At 39.1% G+C, this 20,519-nt stretch overlaps 1 protein-coding gene across 4 annotated transcripts in view; it reads right to left on the bottom strand.

Annotated features, from left to right (window-relative positions):
- The window catches only part of Dlg2 (discs large MAGUK scaffold protein 2), a 1,686,730-nt gene that overhangs the window by 1,212,333 nt on the left and 453,878 nt on the right, over positions 1-20,519 (bottom strand). The window lies entirely within an intron of this gene.

The raw sequence follows: 20,519 nt of genomic DNA, 5'->3' as shown, positions 1-20,519 counted from the left end.
ACTGAACCTACAATCACAAACCTGCATGGTTGTGTAGCTTGATGTCCTTGTGGGACTCCCAACAAAGGGAGCAGTGGGTGTCTCTGAATCTTTTGCCTGCAGTTAGGACCCTTTTCCTCCTACTGGAGCCTCATCCAGCCTCAATATGAGGATTTATACCCAGTCTTATTGTGTCTTGCCAGGCCACGTTCAGAGGATATTCCTTGGAGGCCTGGTTTTTGTTTGTTTGTTTGTTTGTTTGCTTCCTTGTTTTGGTTTTTGGTTTTTTGGGTTTTTTGTTGTTGTTTTAAGGGAAATGGTGAAGGCCTGGATCTTGGAGAGAGGAATGGTGGGGGAAGGGACAGAGGAGGGGAAGAAAGGAAACTGCTGTCAGGATATAATGTATGAGAGCAGAATAAACATTTCTAAAAACGTCCTCAAAAAAACCCATTTTGAATATTAACAACGGTCCCTTCTATCTGGAGAGCACATTGCCACTAACAAAGCATTTTCAGATATTGGATCCTGCCCCCACAGCAGTACCTCGCCCCACAGTGCAAGCATCCCCAAGGGTTCCTTCTGTATTCCTTTCTCTTCCTTCTTTACAGTCTCCCTGGGAAATATTATCCACACCTGTGATTTCAACCACCACCTACAATGTGATGATGCTCAGATCTCTATTTTCAGCTTAATGCTCACCTGGGAGCTGCAGGTCTGAACACGCAGCTGTCTACAGCTCTCCGGGTGTCCAGTGGAGACGCGAAGCCAATTTTTACACCATCTTCCCTATCTGCGATCTTCTAACGTTCTCGAGACATAAGGACTCAGCTGCTGCATGGCCAAAGCTGAGAATATGCAAGTCTCCAGTTCTCCCTGCCACCAATTCGTGTGTATCATTATGGCCTGTGTTAATCATCAGTGGAGTTTCTTCTTCCTTTTCATGTGCTATTTTCATAGTTTAGGTCTTTACCTTCTGTTGTATGATAACTAGAAAAACTTTCTATATGTCTTTCCCATTAGGTCTTTACCTTCTGTTGTATGATAACTAGAAAAACTTTCTATATGTCTTTCCCAGGTCTTAACCCCACTGCTGGGCCATCTTCCAACTTCGGAGCTGGAGAAATACTTACAGAATAAAAAGCATACTACTCCTCTACTTAAAGTCTTCAGAACAAGTAAGACAGTCATGGTCACTGGCAATAGGGGAAATTCTGACACACTTGACCAAGAGCACACTAAGTTGTACAATGTCACTCTAAATCACATTTCACTAACTTTATGTTTCTCCTGCTCTGCACATAGCAAGCACAGCAGGTAAGTGTTACTTCCAAAATGGGTTAGCATCCTTTATGGATCTGATTTCTTATGCTCTGACGGAAATCGACTCCCTCCTCTTCATATTTCAGGGTGCAATTCCACATTCTCCCACACCACCAAGCACGGTCAGAGCCTCGATTCTGATGGAAACTCTAACTCATCGGGTCACACGTATGAATGCATATCAGAAAGCCCTATTAGAATCTGAGTTATCCAGATAAAAGAATCCTTTTATTCTTTATGCTTTCTATAGTCTATGAGCTTAATAGAATTAGAGTCCTATGCCTTTGAAAGACAGCCGCATCTTCACCTCACAGACATTTGAAAAGAGCTAGGTTAAGAAATATCCTCTCCTAGGTTGTAAAACTAGAATAATTTAATAGTTCCTGATCTACCACAAAACCCTATAGTTATAATTAAATTTATGGTATATTAGAGTAAGTGGAGTCACAACCCATCAAAAATTTAAGTTTCAGTGTATTGAAATACAGAGTGAATAAAGACTAAAGGCAATTTCTCCAGGAAAAAAAAAACCAAACATTTTAACAGGTGATAAACAAAAGCATTAATTTGCTTAATACATGGAAAATTCACAATACACGAGGGAAAAGTGCTGTTTATTTTTTCAGGACATGATATGAATGGCAATTCATGACTGGAGAAGCAGCGACTTAGGCTTCTGCTGTGTAGAAAGCAGCTGAGAAATGCAGGAGGTTAGCCAGCAGTGGGAGAAAAAGGTTGTTCGCCTCTCTACACATTTTAAGGTTGTGTGTGATGGTGGTGATGGTGTGGGGGTTGGTGTGGTGGTGTTGTGGTGATGTGGTATGGTGGGTTGTAGTGGGGTGGGGTGGGGCGTGGTGGTGGCGGTGGTGGGGGTGTAGTGTACATATTTCTGTAAAGAGTCCACAGAAGGACATCAGGCATGCTGTTCTATCACCTTCCTTACCTCCTTACCACACTGACCCTCACAGAACCCACAGGGAGGCTGACGTCTAGCCAGCCCAGGGATGCTGCAGTCTGACTCTCAGAGCTGGGCTTACAGGCTTGGCCAAGGCCTTGTCGAGAGCAGTACGTGGCTGCTGGGGACTTGAGTTCAAGTCCTAATGTTGAGACAGCAGGTGCTCTGATCTATGCCCCAGCCCTGTGATAACATGTGTAACAAAATTGATAAACCATGACAGGACAATATACACTGCTTATTTCCAATAATGAGTTTTAAATACTGTTACCATCACATACCCTTGGAAAGAAGCCTTCTTGGCAGAACTAGACACATATACATGCTCCCTCCTGCACAAGGTAGCCCAGAATTCTCTACCAGTATTTGACCAGGTGAAAATGAAGTGCTTCCTTTTCTTTGAGATAATATTTTCCCGTGTTTTATTTTAGTGACAATTACAGGCTTTCGTTTACCAAATTGCCTTTCCCCACTCTGAAATACTCAATAACTTTCTAATGTAAGTGACAAGTTTCTGTCTAAGTAATATTCGTGATGTGTGCCCAACTTATTTTTCCTAATCTCTTTTCTAACAAGGTAAGACTATGATGTTTCCCAAATATACATATCTTGTGCTAAAATACATTTTCTATCTGTTTTTTAAATCTACCAAAATTATTTCCTCTAATTAATTTCTTCCATTTAGGTTTTTCTCTTTAAGACAAGGTGAATAAGCTTGTTATAAGTAGTCATTGCAAAATTTAAATAAAGAACTAATTCTCAAAAAAAGGCAGATGAAATAAATACTGATTATGTAAATAAACAACCAAACAAAGATAATTCATTTTAAGGATTCTGTGGATTTGCTTATTATCATTCACATGAGGTTCTAACTGTTAACTGAGAAAGGAAGAATGGGAAGAAAGGGGGAGGAAGGAAGGAAGGAAGGAAGGAAGGAAGGAAGGAAGGAAGGAAGGAAGGAAGGAAGGAAGGTAATGAGTGTTCGGTGCTCACTGTACTTTGTGATCCAGGTTCCAAGCCTCCAAACTCAGCTGAGGTCCACACAGGCCAACAGACTTACACAGATCACTGGCATCTAGGACTTTAACCATTAAAGTGCACAGGCTCCCAAATGTGTAACTTAGTTCTTCATGGTGAACTTAGATATTTATACTGTCTTTAGAAATAATGATTTCTCTTCTGCAATATTCTATATTGTTTTTGGAGGAATACTCCTATTGGGCTCTGAATACTATGTACTGGCATACCTGCCTCCATGAATCACTCCTATCCCAAGAAGCACACTTTTATTTTGAAGTATGTTATACATATGGATGTTTGATGTCAAAGTTCTTGTTTTATGAACACAACTTGAGGCACATGATCAGCCTACAGTAAATATTCATTGAACTGTTATTGTTACTATTTCCACAGACTCCCTTTTCATTCCTAATTATTATTTTTATTCATATCATTAAGTTTCACAATACTTTTAATAACTCTATATATATATAGTGTAACTGAATCTGTATATTTGTATCTATTCCATTTCTCTTAGCATAGACAGGTCATAGATGACAAATAGGCAAACAGATCAATTGATAGATGATAGATAGATAGATAGATAGATAGATAGATAGATAGATAGATAGATAGATGGCTGAAAGATGATTGAGATATAATGGCTAAATTGTTAGATGATAGAGAGATAATAACTAGATAGATAGATAGATAGATAGATAGATAGATAGATAGATAGATAGATAGGTAAAATTCTATCAAGTGTCAGAAATATCACTTCTTAACATCTGTCTGTGTCTCCCAGTTAGTCATATGTTCAATTTGCCTCATCAAAGAGATCCTGTCCATATAAGTGAAGCTGGACTTGTCAGTCAGGGCATATTGAGTAGGCCTTAAGGAGCCATGATTCATACAATCTCATTTCCATGGTGATTGCCTTAAATGCTATATCTTCAGTCAGCAGTTAAGACTCCATGAAAATAAATTGAGTTTTGCAGTCCCTTTGGGGTTTAAAAATGCACGTCTGAAATTTGTGCTAGGAAGTGCAAATGCACAGCCCCAATGGCACTGTCTCCTTTAGGTCGTTTGGCCTTTTCAAGGTGGGATTGAGATTCGGCTCCATTTCCCCAGAAAATTGATTATAAATCCTGTATCTACTGGCGCCCTAATTTTAGCTTCAAAGATGGACAAGAGTTTTAAGAAGGGGAGAAAGAGTGTTTTTGCTTCCCTTGACTCAGATTTGGTTTCTCTCACATGTGTAGATATGTAATATAGTAGACTAGTTGAACACATAAAATCCCAGTTATAGCTCCATGTCCTGGATTGTTCCATTTTCTTTTACTGCACATACTTTTTATTCTAAACTGAAGAAATAAGAGTCCTAAAATGGTGTATGCCTTACACATCCACAGACATTGATGTGAAAAGACTTTTAAACTCATATAATGTATATTTGCTTATTTATTGCTTCCATTATTTGGACATCAGCTATACCTGACACAGAAGCAGGTATAGCCTTATTTGAACTCATTTTTTTCAGGGCTAAGAAAACTAAAATTAAGAGATATTATGTCATTGATTATATTTTTTTCATCCATCACTCTCACCAAAGCTTATATGGAATGGAAGTATTGTGTTGCCTCTGTGATACTATATGATGACTTGAAAGTATGAGGAGTTGTGTCTTAGTTTTGTATTCACAGAAATTAAAATGGAGCATCCTGGAGTCTCTTGCTGTTTCTACTAAGTTCATAGACCTGTGGTCTAACTAGGAAAACTCCCAGTCAGTACTTCTAGCCTAGCTTCAGTCACATTGTTTATACTTGTAACTGTAAAAGTCCAGAAGATGCTCTGCACACACACACACACACACACACACACACACACACACACAGAGAGAGAGAGAGAGAGAGAGAGAGACATACACACCAAACAAAGAAGCAAAAAAGAATCCTGATACCAACTGTTCCTAATTCTTTTCAAAATACCTCTTCCCCTATTCCATCTAACTTATGCATCCAGCTTGGTTATGCATTTAGGGGCCAGTGCACCTAGTGAATAAAGTACTAGATACCAGTGATCTGAGCAAGTCAGTTGGCTTCTCTGGACCTCAGCAGAGCATTCAGACCTGGAAACTGGAGGTTATCTGGCAAATGAAACAATTAAGGATGGGTTTACAATCTTAGAGCTATATATGAGAAAACATCCTTGTATTGCTCCTCAAGGCCTACAGAGATGGACAGCTCACCATGGTGACTGTAAAAAACGCCTCAGGAAATCAAGGTCTAAGGCCTTTCAACTCATTGAAAGAAGGAACACCCTCTGGTCACAAGATCAGCATTATTCAAGAGAAAAGTAAGAATCATAAATATGAGTCATATATTTTTAAATATTCTAACTGCCACAATGGATAAAGTAAAGATAAAATTCAAATCCCTGTTTTATTTAATGCAATATATCTAAACATATCAATTTAATAAAAACAAAATAAATTTTCCATATAAACCTAACAAATTCCATATTTATTTTATACTGGCAATGCATCTCAATTTAGACCAGTGACATGATTCAAAACTGCTTTCTCCTTGCCCTGTGCTGTACTGAAAAGCTATACAGTTATATTCCCAGACACAATTTCAGAAATTTCTGAGTCTTTCTAACGCTGTGCACACTCCTCTTTTCCATGCCAGTACAGGATTGAAATTCACTGCAACCTTTGAATTGATACAGATTGTTGAGATTTTTACTCCTTAGGAGTTTCCACCAAGGACTAGAACATTTCCCTTACACAAATCCAGCAAAAATAAAAATTAGAGAATTCATGTTGCATCGAAGAAGTGGAAACTTCTTAGAAAGGAGGAGATACATCATTGGTTCAATCTCTGTTATGAAGAACACATATTTATGATGGCTTTGGCAATGTTAACACACATGAATCTTATAACAAAAGCGGTCTATGTAATAAACATTAATGTTCCATGTCACTAAGGCTAATGCAGGCTAAATAACCCAGGCTTGTGAATATAATAACAGGCAGAAAGCAAAGTCAAACAGAGAACTTTGAGACTTAAGTGGAGGGGTCGCTTGATATAACCATGCTGGATTACACGGAAATGCAGGTCAACATCATAAACACAGTTCACAAAAACAGTAATTCTCTTCTGATTTTTGTGACCCTGCTACAAGGCGTCTGCTACAAAAGCTTGGGTTAACTCTTTGCCCAGCAGCATCTGAAGTTTCTCTCAGTTCCTACTCTACCATAAAACCCTATCATTTCTTCCTAGCATTACTGAAACAAACCCAATTGTAATACCTGGCCTTGTACTAAGGAGGTGGATCGCCTTCACACACGTTTGTATCATCAAGGTTTTTGCAATTATCTCTAGTAAAAACTGAGTGGTTGTGGACAGCAATGTGCTGTACCCTGGGAAGTCTGATACTGCCATCTTAGTCAATGACTTTGGGAATATGGGTTTGATTTTGGAGATGCAGTTTTACAGTATATGAAATGGTAATAATGATGACAATATAATAGTAATACAGTATATTAGATGGTAATGATAATCACATGGCAAGCTTGTTGTGAAAGCTATGTATAACTTATTCCCGGTGCAGACATGGCCACTTTTCCTTAGTGTCTGTACTGTCCTCTATGGCCTCAACTAGCATGACTGCTCTCCTGACTCACTTCCAGGAGTAGTAGATGTCTACTTCAGGAGAACCCCTCCAAAATTACACAGGAAACAGGGCAGACCTCTGGGATTCACTCTCCTCAGCCTGTTCAATAGAACTACAGTAGACAAGATAGACATTTTATGTGCATTTATGTTTCCCACTTGAGGAAATAATATCCCTCAGGACTGTGCCAAAAATATTTTACCCAAGATGCTTCTGGAAGATTTTGTGTTACTGGTCACCCTTCCTACTGAACCAAAGCCCTATATTCTGCCTCTGGTCATTTCTGTTTTATAGGCAATCCAAACTGTGGCACACCGGGAAACTTTGTTTAGCCCTGAAGGAGGGGATAATGAGAGAAGAGGTGAGAAACACCTCATGTTGGAAAAAAAAAATCAATGTTATTGACCGATGGACTAAAAGCAACTGGAAACAGCTTCCTGGCTGCAGTAGACAAGACTGAAGGGAAGAAGATGGGCAGCAGATCTCTTACAAGGAGAATGAGCAGACTCTCCTGAGAGCAATGTTCATTAGAGACCCACAGTCCTATATCACTGATGCTCACCCCTGCCCAGCATCCCCTGCCCAGCATCCACTGCTCTAGTCACATTGCAAACCTAACTTGTGGTTCTATGTGAACCTCAACAGTTTCAGGCCCAAGAGGGAAAATGAATACTTTTCACCGTACTCATGGACCCTAAGTTTTTCTTCAATGTATTTTGAATTTTTCTTAGCTGTTTGCATTAACTGGTTATTTCTGGAAATAGTCAATTACCTTCCTAAATATTTTATTGCAGAATTTCCTGAGATAACTGGTGCTTAGGTTTCTAATGGAACCAAATCCAGGAATTTATCACTCACTCCTCATAGGCACAGATAAACTTTCTCATTAAGAATTGTCCCTGGGAAAGAAAACAATACTTAGTCTGTAAGAACTACTCAGCCTTTACATCTTAAAAAAAAAATCAACTGAGGACAAAATAGAATGTCCATGCTAATAAAGAAACAGACATGAAAATCCCCACAATAGAGATTTACAATGTTGCACTAGAAACACAAAGTGATAAAAGGTAGACAAGAGAGATGCTTTCTCTAGTGAAGAAATTAACAGGTCTCTGTGGCCTTGAGTCACACAGGGGACAGGTAAATATTTTTTCTGCATTGAAATATCAGATTGAAGAGTAACCATCAGCAGATACCATAATAGTGAGCACTTTCTAATGTCCTAGAATATATAAATCAATGTCACACACATTACCTTGAATATGTTTTTTTATTGAATATGTTTTTTTTTTCATATCGTATGTTCTGGTTATAGTTCCCTTCCCTCAGCTTCTCCCAGATCTTCCCCACTTCTCCACCCACCCAAATTCACACCCTCTTTAACACCCAATGAAAGATACGGAAGTATTTTAATGTTATTTTTGGGGCATCTTTCACAGACAAAAAAAGATAACATGTGTCTTACCTAGTTTATAAAATTAATGCATAAATTTTAAATAAATTATAAAATTTAATTTTACAAGCCTAGACATTACTTTATTGTTTTACTTTATAACTGTATTGTTCTACTTACCTAGCATGAGTTTAGAGTCGCCATTAAAGTACTTTTAACTTAATTAAAATCCCTTAAATTTTTTCTTTTTAAAATACTTTATCAGATTAACAAACAAAACTTCCCAAGTACTTAGATTACATATATCGAATTATAAAACTTAAAATACATGTTCTAAATTTTTTCATGTGTTACAACTGCATTGTAAGCGAAAAGTTTTTTATAAATATTTTTGTTTTACCATTATGAGTCAAAAATCAGTCCCCTATCATTCCACAAGCAATTTCACAGACATTTAACTTGGAAACTTTTCACAGAAAAACAAATATATGCATTGCCAAATGCATGCTCTTGCCAGACACAAAATAGTAATTAAAGGGTTAGCTATCTTTATTTCTTTGGAATTAATGAAGTCTTCTTGCACACCTGGATTTCTTCTCCTTACAAAACCAACTTTGTGATTGGTATCCCAAGTAATCATTGATGCTTTCTGCTTATTTGCCTGAGGCTGAATATTGGCAGAGGTCTTGGCCAGGAGAGGTGCAACTCCTGATACCAAGGGCCATCTCTCTAGTCTCCTTTAACTGCAAGACTAAGCACTGTGTTATAGCTACTGCCACACATTTTACAAAGGGATTGCATCATAGCCCCACCTCCTGGGATCTGAGGTGTGCTGTGAGGGAATCTCAGCTACATAACCAAGGGTATAACATACACCGAGGGTAAAACCTACCCTCACTACGTCAGCAGGCAACCCATTGCCTCCTTGAAAGTATTTTAACATCCTCCAAGTGGACGCCACACTCTTCGTGAGGCTTTGCCTGCCTACAGCCTGCCTCATGGCACGAGAGAAATGTTTTCTGCTGTCGTCTCAACCACACCATCTAGAACACAAGCTGCAGAAAGCTGACTTCGTATTTAATGTAGCACCGATGAGTCAGCGGATGGAGACATGTCTTACTCGGGTCTCCTCTCCAACATTCCTTTCTTTACCTTCACTCCAAGCAAAGCATGGCTTGGATGGAGTCTGGCACGGGATAGGAGCCTGCCAAGATAGACTCGTAGTTGAGGTTATCCATGAGAAAGAAGAATTTTTATGATATTAGGTATCACAAAACATCCATGAGCAAGGAAATGTATGACCGGTTCATATCAGGGTTTGAAGCAAAGTAAGTGTGGCGCCACTGTGGACAGGATAAACTTGAAGAAGAAACTGGGAAGCCAGTTGGGATGTTCCTCTGGCAGGCGATAGAGGGAAAGAACCTTCATGGAAGAAAGGAGAAACAGTTGATGCAGAAGGAATCATTCAGGACCAAGACAGAGATGGGCTGGAGAGCGTTTATGGATTTATCAGATTCCACAGGGGCTGTGGAGTAAAAATGATTGCAGTGTTTCCACACTAAATGCCCAGGAGAATGATGATAATAAGCAGGTTGTCTGGCTGGATTCTGTTTAAAGGAACCTTTAAAATACCACTGTGAAGTATGTGATTTCGCTGTGGTGGGCGTAGCAACTGTGTTAGGGACTAGCTGCTGACATACTTGCATTAAGCCTACAGTTTTTTCCTTGTTTAAAGTATGATGGCAAGGATCCCTTTGGAAACCCACATTCTGCATATATTCTTTCTTCCATTCCAAAGTGCATCTCATTTCAAAGCTATTCCAAGGTTACACTTGAAAGCCTTCTATCCTCCGTGAGAGGCAATGGCCTGAGAAAAACGATGCTTTCAGCCCCTGCCTACCTGTGTTTATTTACTTCTCAAAAGAAAAGGGAAAAGTGTCCCTATTACACCACCTATTCAGACTGTGCTTAGGAATAATTATTAGAAACACAAGAATGCTCTTGGTATGTCATAGCAAAAAGAAAAGTTACTAAAGCACTTGTTCCAAATACATGCAAACCTTATATGTTCACACACATCACATCAAAAAGCAATGAAGAGAACCTCGCTCTGAGTAGCAAGGTCATAAGAAGTAGAGACTTTTTGCCATTTTCTATACATTATATAATGTCTCTAATGAGCAAATATTCTTTCACAGTCTAAAATTAGCTGAGAAATGCCAAGTATACGGACTGATTCCTCAGTTTACTTTCCTAACGAACCAGAAGGACAGCATCTAAAGATCCATTCACAAAGGAGGCAACACAAACACATGAACGTCTTTATCAGCTACCATAAGGTTCGAGGCTTGATTCAGAAGGCCCCCTTCCTCCCTCCAAAGGGTCCCGCATACCCCATCACCTCAGTTTCCTTCCTTTCTTTCTCTCTAGGTACACTCTTACAAAACATCAGTAATTTGTAAATATAAACAAGAATGCTCACACGCTATTTTTAAAATAGCAAAATCTTGGTATACTTGTAATCATATCTGCCTTAGTTCCGTTATAAAGAGAGACGTGTCCTATGCTTAATTCAGATTCTGTTCTTGTTTTTAAGAGTTAACATCAAAACAAGGAAAAAGATTTATTGTTTTATTGGTCATCTTCCACTTTTCCATTCTCCCCCCATCCCCAAGACAGGGTTTCTCTGTAGCTTTGGAGCCTGTCCTGGAACTAGCTCTGTAGACCAGGCTGGCCTTAAACTCACAGAGATCCGCCTGCCTCTGCCTCCCGAGTGCTGGGATTAAAGGTGTGTGCCATCACCACCCAGCCACTTTTCCATTCTTTTTTTTTTCAATTTATTTATTTATTGAGGATTTCTGCCTCCTCCCCGCCACCGCCTCCCATTTCCCTCCCCCTCCCCCGATCAAGTCCCTCTCCCTCATCAGCTTGTAGAGCCATCAGGGTTCCCTGACCTGTGGTAAGTCCAAGGACCGCCCACCTCCATCCAGGTTTAGTAAGTTGAGCATCCAAACTGCCCAGGCCCCCCCAAAGGCAGCACATGCAGTAGGATCAAAACCCCATTGCCATTGTTCTTGAGTTTTCAGTAGTCCTCATTGTCCGCTATGTTCAGCAAGTCTGGTTTTATCCCATGCTTTTTCAGACTCAGGCCAGCTGGCCTTGGTGAATTCCCAAAAGAACATCCCCATTGTCTCAGAGTGTGGGTGTACCCCTCGCGGTCCTGAGTTCCTTGCTCGTGCTCCCCCTCCTTCTGCTCCTGATTTGGACCTTGAGATTTCTGTCCAGTGCTCCCAATTTGGGTCTCTGTCTCTGTCTCCTTTCATCGCCTGATGAAGGTTAATATTCAGGGGGATGCCTATATGTTTGTCTTTGGATTCACCTTCTTATTTAGCTTCTCTAGGATTGTGAATTATAAGCTCACTGTCCTTTAATTATGGCTAGAAACCAAATATGAGTGAGTACATCCCATGTTCCTCTTTTTGGGTCTGGCTTACCTCACTCAGGATAGTGTTTTCTATTTCCATCCATTTGTACGCAAACTTCAAGAAGTCCTAGTTTTTTACTGCTGAGTAGTACTCTAATATGTATATTCTAATAATATTCTAATAATAGTATATATTCCATACTTTCTTCATCCATTCTTCTATTGAAGGGCATCTAGGTTGTTTCCAGGTTCTGGCTATTACGAACAATGCTGCTATGAACATAGTTGAGCATATACTTTTGTTGTGTGCTGGGGCCTCTTTTCCATTCTTAAGAGATAGGTTTCTCAAGCTACCAAACACTACTGATTTATTTGGCAAGTCTTCTTACCTTGTTTATTACACTAATATCAAGTCTAGGCCTTGGTAAATAGGCTTGTTTCTAGGGCTGAAGACATATCAATAGGATATGAAGTCTTTTAAGTATAAGCACCCCTCCTCACCCCTAGGCCCAGAGCAAGGTGTAAGTTACTGAGTCATGGGATTTTTCCCAGACTTTGGCTTATGGGGAAAAAAAATCAGTGGAAATAAAAATCTGTATAGATAAAAGTATAGTAATAAACCAGAGAAGGGACCAGTGCCACCATAACTAAAGGGATAATATACAGCCCTTTGGAGAAGGTCAGAGTGGACACTGGATTCAAATACCAAGGAGCTGGTCAAATTAAGAAAGGTGGGCTTCCAGGCACTGTCCTGTCCCATGGTTCCTGAATAGAGCAATTGTTTCAGTACCGCAGACCCAACCTGTGAGGCCCTGTATGGTATAATTCTTGTATGTACGGCTGAGTCCTTCCACAGGCAAAATGGGCTTACCCACAAAACCTTTCTCTAATATTGCTGTGAAAATCAAATGATTGACATACACAGTGCCTGATACACATTATGAATGCTCACCAAATATTACTAGTACTTTTGAGTATACTGAACACAGACTGACCAGCTAACCCTCAAGGCCTGGAGTCTTAGAAGTCATGAAGCCCTTGATGAACAGAACAAATATGTCTATCAACAAATGGACTATCTGGTCACCTACCCTGTGCTCATTTCACTGGCCGATTTGTGTAATTTATTTATCATCTTTTCATCTGAGGTAATACGCTTCTTAAGACAAGGAACATGTCTTTTGAGTGGTGAGCTATGATCCATTCTGATCTTTCCAAATTCATTAAGAAAGGTAAATGAAGGCATTTGTTTCAAAACGGTCAGTGTGAATTGCATTCCTGCAACTAGACATCTGCCTATAATACTTCTAGTTAATATAAACAATCAAACCTTTAACATAAAGATGGACAGTCTGGATAGGCATAGCTTTTGATAAAGTCAAGTGCTGCTTTGAAAAACTTAGGTTAAGTTGCAATTTTAAGAAGGCTGTGGCAGCTCCTTCCTTAAATCTCAGTGTCTGAGACACTGAGGCACGGAGACCACCAACAATCTGAGGCCAGTCCATGTCACACACTGAACTCTGAGCAAGCCGGTTTTTGCCAGAGTGGGAAAGCTCATCTCAAAAACAAGAATTATAAGTTTAATTTTTTTCTTATCCGTGTTACTGTGCAAAATTGGGGAAATTTATGTGCCTATACATTTTTTTAGGGAAGTGGTAGTCAACTGTTCTCTGAACACATGGTAACCTGTTCCTTTGAGGCTCTACACGTGGGCGGCACCTCCTATGTTTCTGTTATTGTTTCTGAGATAAAGCCTGGCTATGTCACCCAGATTGACCTTGAACTCACAGCCATCACGCCTCACACCTCAGCCTCCTCGTTACTGAGATTACAGACATGTGGCACCGTACCCGGTTGTAAACTTGTCCTAGGCGTAGCCCAGTAATACTTCTCGATCCCAAGGATTTTCCTTACTGATGCTGATGCTGAATGGATACTCTCATTACAGGGGCATTGATTTTCTAGCAGAGCAAACTATTCACTGAGTAAAGAATCTATTCTCCTTGTGCATCGGCTCCTATGTCATACCACGCTAAAGAGGCCCTGTGGAATAAGTCCTGTGGCATGAATGGGAGCATCCATCCATACTCACTTATCTAGCAAATATTCAGACTTTACTTGTCAGTTGAAGTCAGTGGGCATACAGGCATAAGGAGGCATGGTTCTTGCTCTGCAGTGACTCACAGTAGACTTGGGCAGAAACTAGGAGAGCATCCCAGATGTCTGGAAGATGTGACGCTAAATGCAAATTAAGCTCTGACTATATGGATGACTTCGCTATTAGCCAATCTACCGTCCTAAAAGTTTGGAGGAATTAAAAGGATAGAAACTTCAGCATAACTGAGATTTACTTCTAAATGGTACCCATAATAATTGAGAACTAGGTCTCCATGTCTAAGGAGAGCATGATATCAGGGCTGCAAAATCAAAGACGCTAAAATGCTCAAACATAATTCTATACAGATCTGAGCTCCATATACCCAGTCTCCTGGATATACACCTCTCCCCTGGATAGTGATAAGAACATTTAAGTTGTCACTTAACTCTGAGACTTCCCGTTTGAAAGTCTATGTCCCACACAGGAGCCTAAGTGACCAAGGTTAAGTGGTTGTCAAATGAGTCAATTCTTAATTCTTCCATTGAAAACCACTGGTTCCCCACTGGACTGACAGAAGCCTGACCTATGAAGTCCTGTGTGATCTGCTCACTTGAACATACCTTTGACATTTCTCTTCCTAGCCATCATGGAGGGGATAATTGTGTATGTGTGTGTGTGTGTTATCATATATATGCGATGATAGATAGATGGATACATAGATAGATGATAGATAGATAGATAGATAGATAGATAGATAGATAGATAGATAGGTAGATAGGTAGGTAGGTAGATAGATGCCTTACCTTGTTTAAGGCTATCACCAAAAGCCTCCCAGAACTCATGCCTCCAATTTCTTTCTCCATCTCTTCCATCCTAGTACTTACAATTATGAATTTTACTTAATTGTTTTATTTTATACTTACTTCACTGCCAGATAAATTCCAAGGGAAGGGATTATTGCCTGCTTAATTCTCTTCCCTTCATTTCTAACACCTGGTTCTGTGCAGGAACCATTGCAAATGTTTACTAAACAATGTTTGTTAAATAATGCATTGGGAATGTAAAAGAATACCTATGTTGGACCCTAGCCATCATGTAATAGAAAGAATTTTAAAGAAAAAATGTCACATGAAGAACACAATCATTTTCACTGCTTGATGTGCTCCTGGCCTTCTTTAACACAATAGTTGAGGAGTCTGTGACGTGGTAATTGTTAGTGTTCATGCATCTATGTATCAGTGTAGTTATGCTGCTACCAGAGTTTATAGTGTAATTGAACTGGATTAAAGCTGGTTTCACTGGCAATTAAGAGATGTAACATTAGGCAAATAAATTAGTTCCCCTGAATAAATTTCATCTAAATAATAAAAACATAGGTAAGCTTAATCTATAAAGTGGTAGCGTTAACAAAGAGAGCATGTAAGCAGTTAGGGAATGTAATTCATAAGCTTGACAAAGGGTAGCTACTTTTGTTATTCATAATGTCACTTACTTTTTTATTAGCTAGGTTACTTTAAAATTATTTGAATTACAGGACTTTATTAAGAGTTGTAAACCAACACATCAAGTTGGTTTATATTTTATAGACTCAATACTCTTAAGGAGGGAGGTTCACAATCAGACAGCTATAACATAGGCGTGGGGTGAGCTCCCAGAGCATGTCGGAATAAAGAAGATGACAATTATTCAGCTGGAACCCTGACAGGAACCACCTCTGACTGTGTCATGAGCCATAGTCTCACGACACCTATGAGCCGTAGGTGTTACACAAACTGTCCACACATTCTGATTCATGATCCTACAAACCCTGCCTGCGAAAAGAATGTGTTTATTCAGAGCATCAGTATGTGCACACAGCAGAGAATGTGGCGAGGAGTAGGTGTCAGCAACATAAAGAGGCAGAGTTTCAACAGCTTCTCCTTTTGAGCCACCCTTCGTAGTTAAATTCCTGAACAAGGTGTTAAAAAAAATAAAGACAATAATATACAGTCTCTGTCTTCAAAAATGCTTAAAATCCATCTGGTGGCTGGAAACATCTTTAAACATCAGCAAAATAAACCAAGCAGAAGAAGAAAATCATATTGTGAGTAACATGAAGCCATGGAAGACAGGTTGCCATGGGGGCTGTAATGATGCCTCAGCGGTCAGCAATTTGTTCTATTCTTGCATAGGGCCAGAGTTTGACACCCAGCTTACATGTCAGACAGCTCGTAAGTGCCTGCAGTTTTAGTTCCAAGGGACCTGACATTCTCTTCTAGGCTCTATGAACATCTTTACTTACATGTGTGTACACACACCTATACATAAAATTAAAAATAGAATAAGTCTAAAAATATATTGGCACATGAGTGAAGGATAAATTGTATTTAATATTTAAAGGAGAAATTGGGTAGCTGGTATGGCTTAGGTTCAGTTCCCAGGAATGTAGATCCCCTCGATAACTTCTGAGAGTAAGGAGGAATTTAGGCATGTGTAAGCATCAGAACAGGGACCCAGTGGAATAAACTACACTAGCTAAAGCTCAAAGACAAAAATGGTGTGGGCTATCACAGAAGATAAAGTTGATAGGATTGAGCTTGATGAATGTCTGAATGCTAAAGTGTTGAAACAGACAATCAATAAGTTGTTTTAGTGCAAACTATTGATTTCTTCAACCAAGTCTCAAGACCCAACTGTATCAATCAAGAAAGTAAATGGGTAGGTGCAGGCACTCAGTGCAGCATTTGAACCCAACATTTTATGATGTCAAAGTGACCACATAAAAGAAAGAAATACATAGGATTAAGATAATAAGTCAGGAAGAAGAGAAGTGGATAAAAAAAGTCTAAGACTCTATCAATATCAATCAGGCATGTGTCTGCTCAGTACTTTTTATTTGGTTCTATTTGTGCTTATAATATAAAATTTAATAACAATCAAGCCCTATATTTTCAGCTTCTACCATCTAAATTATATTTTAGTGTGTGTGTGTATATGCTGTTTGATTGTGATGACAATTGTGGTTGGAGAGGAATATTAAATCATAATATGCTTCTCATTAACCATAGTTTTTAAAAATGTGCTTGGTTCTTAGAATTTCCTAACAAAAATCTTCATGTTATTTTGCCAATTGTAGTTTTTCAACCAGTACCTAGTTGACTGATTTCTTACTGTATTCAAAGAACTTTTTTTAGCCTTTAAGTGTTGAGCACCATTTGTGAGTGAGTGTGTGTGTGCATGCATGCATGTCCACATTAGTGTGCATGAATACGGATGTGTCCATACCACAGAGTATGTGTGAAGGTCCATGGGAATCCTCTAGTGTTGCTCTTTATCTTCTACGTGGGCTTAAACAAAAGGGTCTCTGTGATATCTCTACCTCCTATCTCCCCATAAGAGACAGGGATACTAATTGTCAAGCTCTTACGCAGGTTTTGAGGATTAAAACTCAGGCCCTCACTATTGAAGTGCTTTTACCCCCCCACCCTCGCGCTAACTCTCCAGCCTACGGCATCCATATCATAGCTATTAGTGACCATATTTAATGAACGAAAATCCAAACTTTGGATAGTTTTTTTTAAAAAAGTCCTCAAACTATTCCATAAGTGAGGAAGACAGACTCAAATGTAGTTTTGCTTGAAATCTTCAGAAATCATGACCTAAAATCAATTCGATAGCACCATTTTTCTATAATGTTCTTGCGTTGAGCTCAAGGAATTTACAAAATGAAAGAGCAGAATGATTGAATCTAAGGAGTAGATAGGCATCAGGAGTTACAGTAAAGAGCAGAAGTCAAAGTTGTAGAGATTCCAATACACTACGTCTGCTCCCAACACATGGGGACAGAAGGAACGTATGTCTCCTCTTTCTCCCTTAGTCTCCCTAACTGTGATGCTGGTCTGGCTTAACATTCCTGTCTTGAAATACTGAGCCTGTGTAGGGGTGCAGAATCACATCTGCAGTAGTTCCACAGGCAGCAAAATCCTGATACGGTGATTGTAAGATCACCTAGAAAATGGTCATTAACATCTCTACTTTCAAAAAATAGAGCTAATTCAGTAGACAGGATGATGTGGCCATCTGATACAGCAAATCACCCATGTTTTCTCATCAAAGAGGTACTTTTCATACAGCACAGGCAATCTCAGATCAAAGAGGCACTGCATATCCACAAAATGAGCACATTACCTCCTTTTGTGTGACCACAATCAAATTAAATTGTTCTAATCATTTTCTGAAAAAAAAATAAAGTTAAAAGGAAACGCAAGCTAGCATGATATGCATCTTTATCACTCCAGCAACTTAAAGCTATCAAGAAAACATAACATAAATAGTACTCTTGATTGGAAGTCTGTTTTTTTTCTTCTTATTCTTTTCTGTGTAAAGACCTCATTCCAGAAAGAGATTACAAAGTAACATAGTTTTCAGAGTTACACTGTAACCGTTGCCTATCATTTCAATTAGGTACTGTCCAGCTGTGTAACACCCCAGAATCATCCACTCCCACCTGTTTACAGCTCCTTACAGGTTTCTAGGTGTGTTAGTTACATGCTCCTTCTACCCAAATTGCCCTGCTCTCAGCAGGATGGCTGGAGAAATTCAAGACAGAGGTGACTTCACAGTGGAATCTCTCTTGGTCATTCTGGGTACAACCAGCTTGGGCTTCATTTATTCCTTTTCCAATGACAGCAAAATTAGAGTAATGGCTTTCATCAAAGCCCTTTCCAAGTTCCCTCATACTTCAGACCACTCACTGTTAAATTTGTCTGTGTCTTGTCCTACACTAGAAGTCTTATAACAACAAGAATTATTTTTCATTAATTTTAGCATCTAAGACTTCAGCATGGTATGTAAAACATATCTGTCATTTAAAGAATAACTGAATAATGGTGACCCTCAATTTACACTCTGATGTGTGGGATATTGTGTGTGTGTGTGTGTGTGTGTGTGTGTATGAGAGAGAGAGAGAGAGAGAGAGAGAGAGAGAGAGAGAGAGAGAAATGCATACTAGTATTTCAGCTTTAATGTTATTTAATTTTTTTTTTTTTTTTTTTTTTTTTTTTTTTGGTGTTTCGAGACAGGCTTTCTCTGTAGCTTTGGTGCCCATCCGGGAACTAGCTCTTGTAGACCAGGCTGGCCTTGAACTCCCAGAGATCCGCCTGCCTCTTCCTCCAGAGTGCTGGGATTAAAGGCGGGTGCCACCACCACCATGCCTGTTATTTGATTTTTATGTGAAAGCATTCAAAATAGATTTCAAAAGTCCTTCTGCCTATAATATTATCTAAATATAACATTTGTCAAATAATTATTTGAGAGCAAAATGTGACATTAATATTGCATTTGCATTGAAAAATAAATTTCACAAGAGACATTTCTAACCTTTAAATTATAACTATCTGAAAGTTTTGGATCAGTGTAAGAAACATCACTTTGAATTCTGTCAGACATGAGAAACTATACACCATAACCAAGGCTTTTGAAGAGATGTTCAGATAAGTAGTTCTAAGTATCATGGACATAAAATCAATTATATTGAAACATAAAAAACACCATTAGATAAGAGTTTATTGTACCCAATCTGATGGAAACCCAGGTGAAGACCATTTTTAAAACTGTTTCACAAAACATTCTATTTCAGAAGAGAAGCATGCAACGTAAAATTATAAATTAGAGAGTAAAAAGCCAATTATACAAAAACATGCATGTACACCTAAAATTGAAGTTAATTTCCTCATAAACAAGTCTGTTTTTGTGTATGTTGCTGATAGGAACACACATGGTCTCTCTTTTTGTCGATTGTGCCAGAAAGCGTCAGCATTCCACACGGGTTAGGGAAAGGATTAAGAATTTATTCTCCAGAGGTCATCCAGGTTCAGCAGAACAAGCCTTCCCTTGGCTTATGAGTTGAAGTGAGACAAATTTCAATCTCACCTAAACCTATCAAGACAACTATTAGAAGTTAGCAGACTGAGGGGTCTTCCCGAAGAGGAAATCCATGGCAGGATTTCCTGCACTCCCTAAAGGTAGCAGTGAGTTATCAAAAGAGTCTCCCTTCATGTGAGTTACCACTCTTCTCCTGAAAGAAGCACTTCATGCTTCTGAAACAGAAAAGGAGGGAAGACTTCACAAAACCAGGGGACTGGCCATAAGTTTGAAATAGAAGATGCACTAGAACAAGCCCACGTTGGTGTTTGAGGATATGCACATCTCTGAAAACCTATCATGATGCTTATTAATCCCACCATATTCAGAGGAAGTGAATTCTTAAAGGAGTAAGAAGTAAATTCTATAGAACTCTGTTTTCTCGCGCACAGCAAGCTTCCAGGCTACAGCGGCTAGGGACCTGGCCAACCCCTGAAATCTGTCTACTACCTGTTTGAAGTTCAAATGCTAGGCAAGAAGGTTTGCAAATGTGAACAGCCAGCAGCTCTCCAATTAAACTTGTAAACACACAAAATGAAACTTTAGTAGCTAGACACATTAAAACACTCTCACTAAAACAAAAAGGGAAACACCTCATGTTGACCTTTTTTTTTTTTTTTTCAGAAGTCCTATTTCAGGCTTGAAACTGCCTCTGAATTTTTTTTCTTCCTCAAAGACAATCATTTCTTTTTGGACCTGCTTCAATAAGAAATATAATCTCAAGAAAAAAAATTTAACCCAGGATGTAAATTCACTTAAATTATGCAAGTGG

Source organism: Microtus ochrogaster, chromosome 22, assembly GCF_000317375.1.
Source record: "Microtus ochrogaster isolate Prairie Vole_2 chromosome 22, MicOch1.0, whole genome shotgun sequence".
NCBI lineage: Eukaryota > Metazoa > Chordata > Mammalia > Rodentia > Cricetidae > Microtus > Microtus ochrogaster.
Note: the sequence above shows the minus strand (reverse complement) of the source record. Positions and strands in the feature narration are given on the sequence as shown.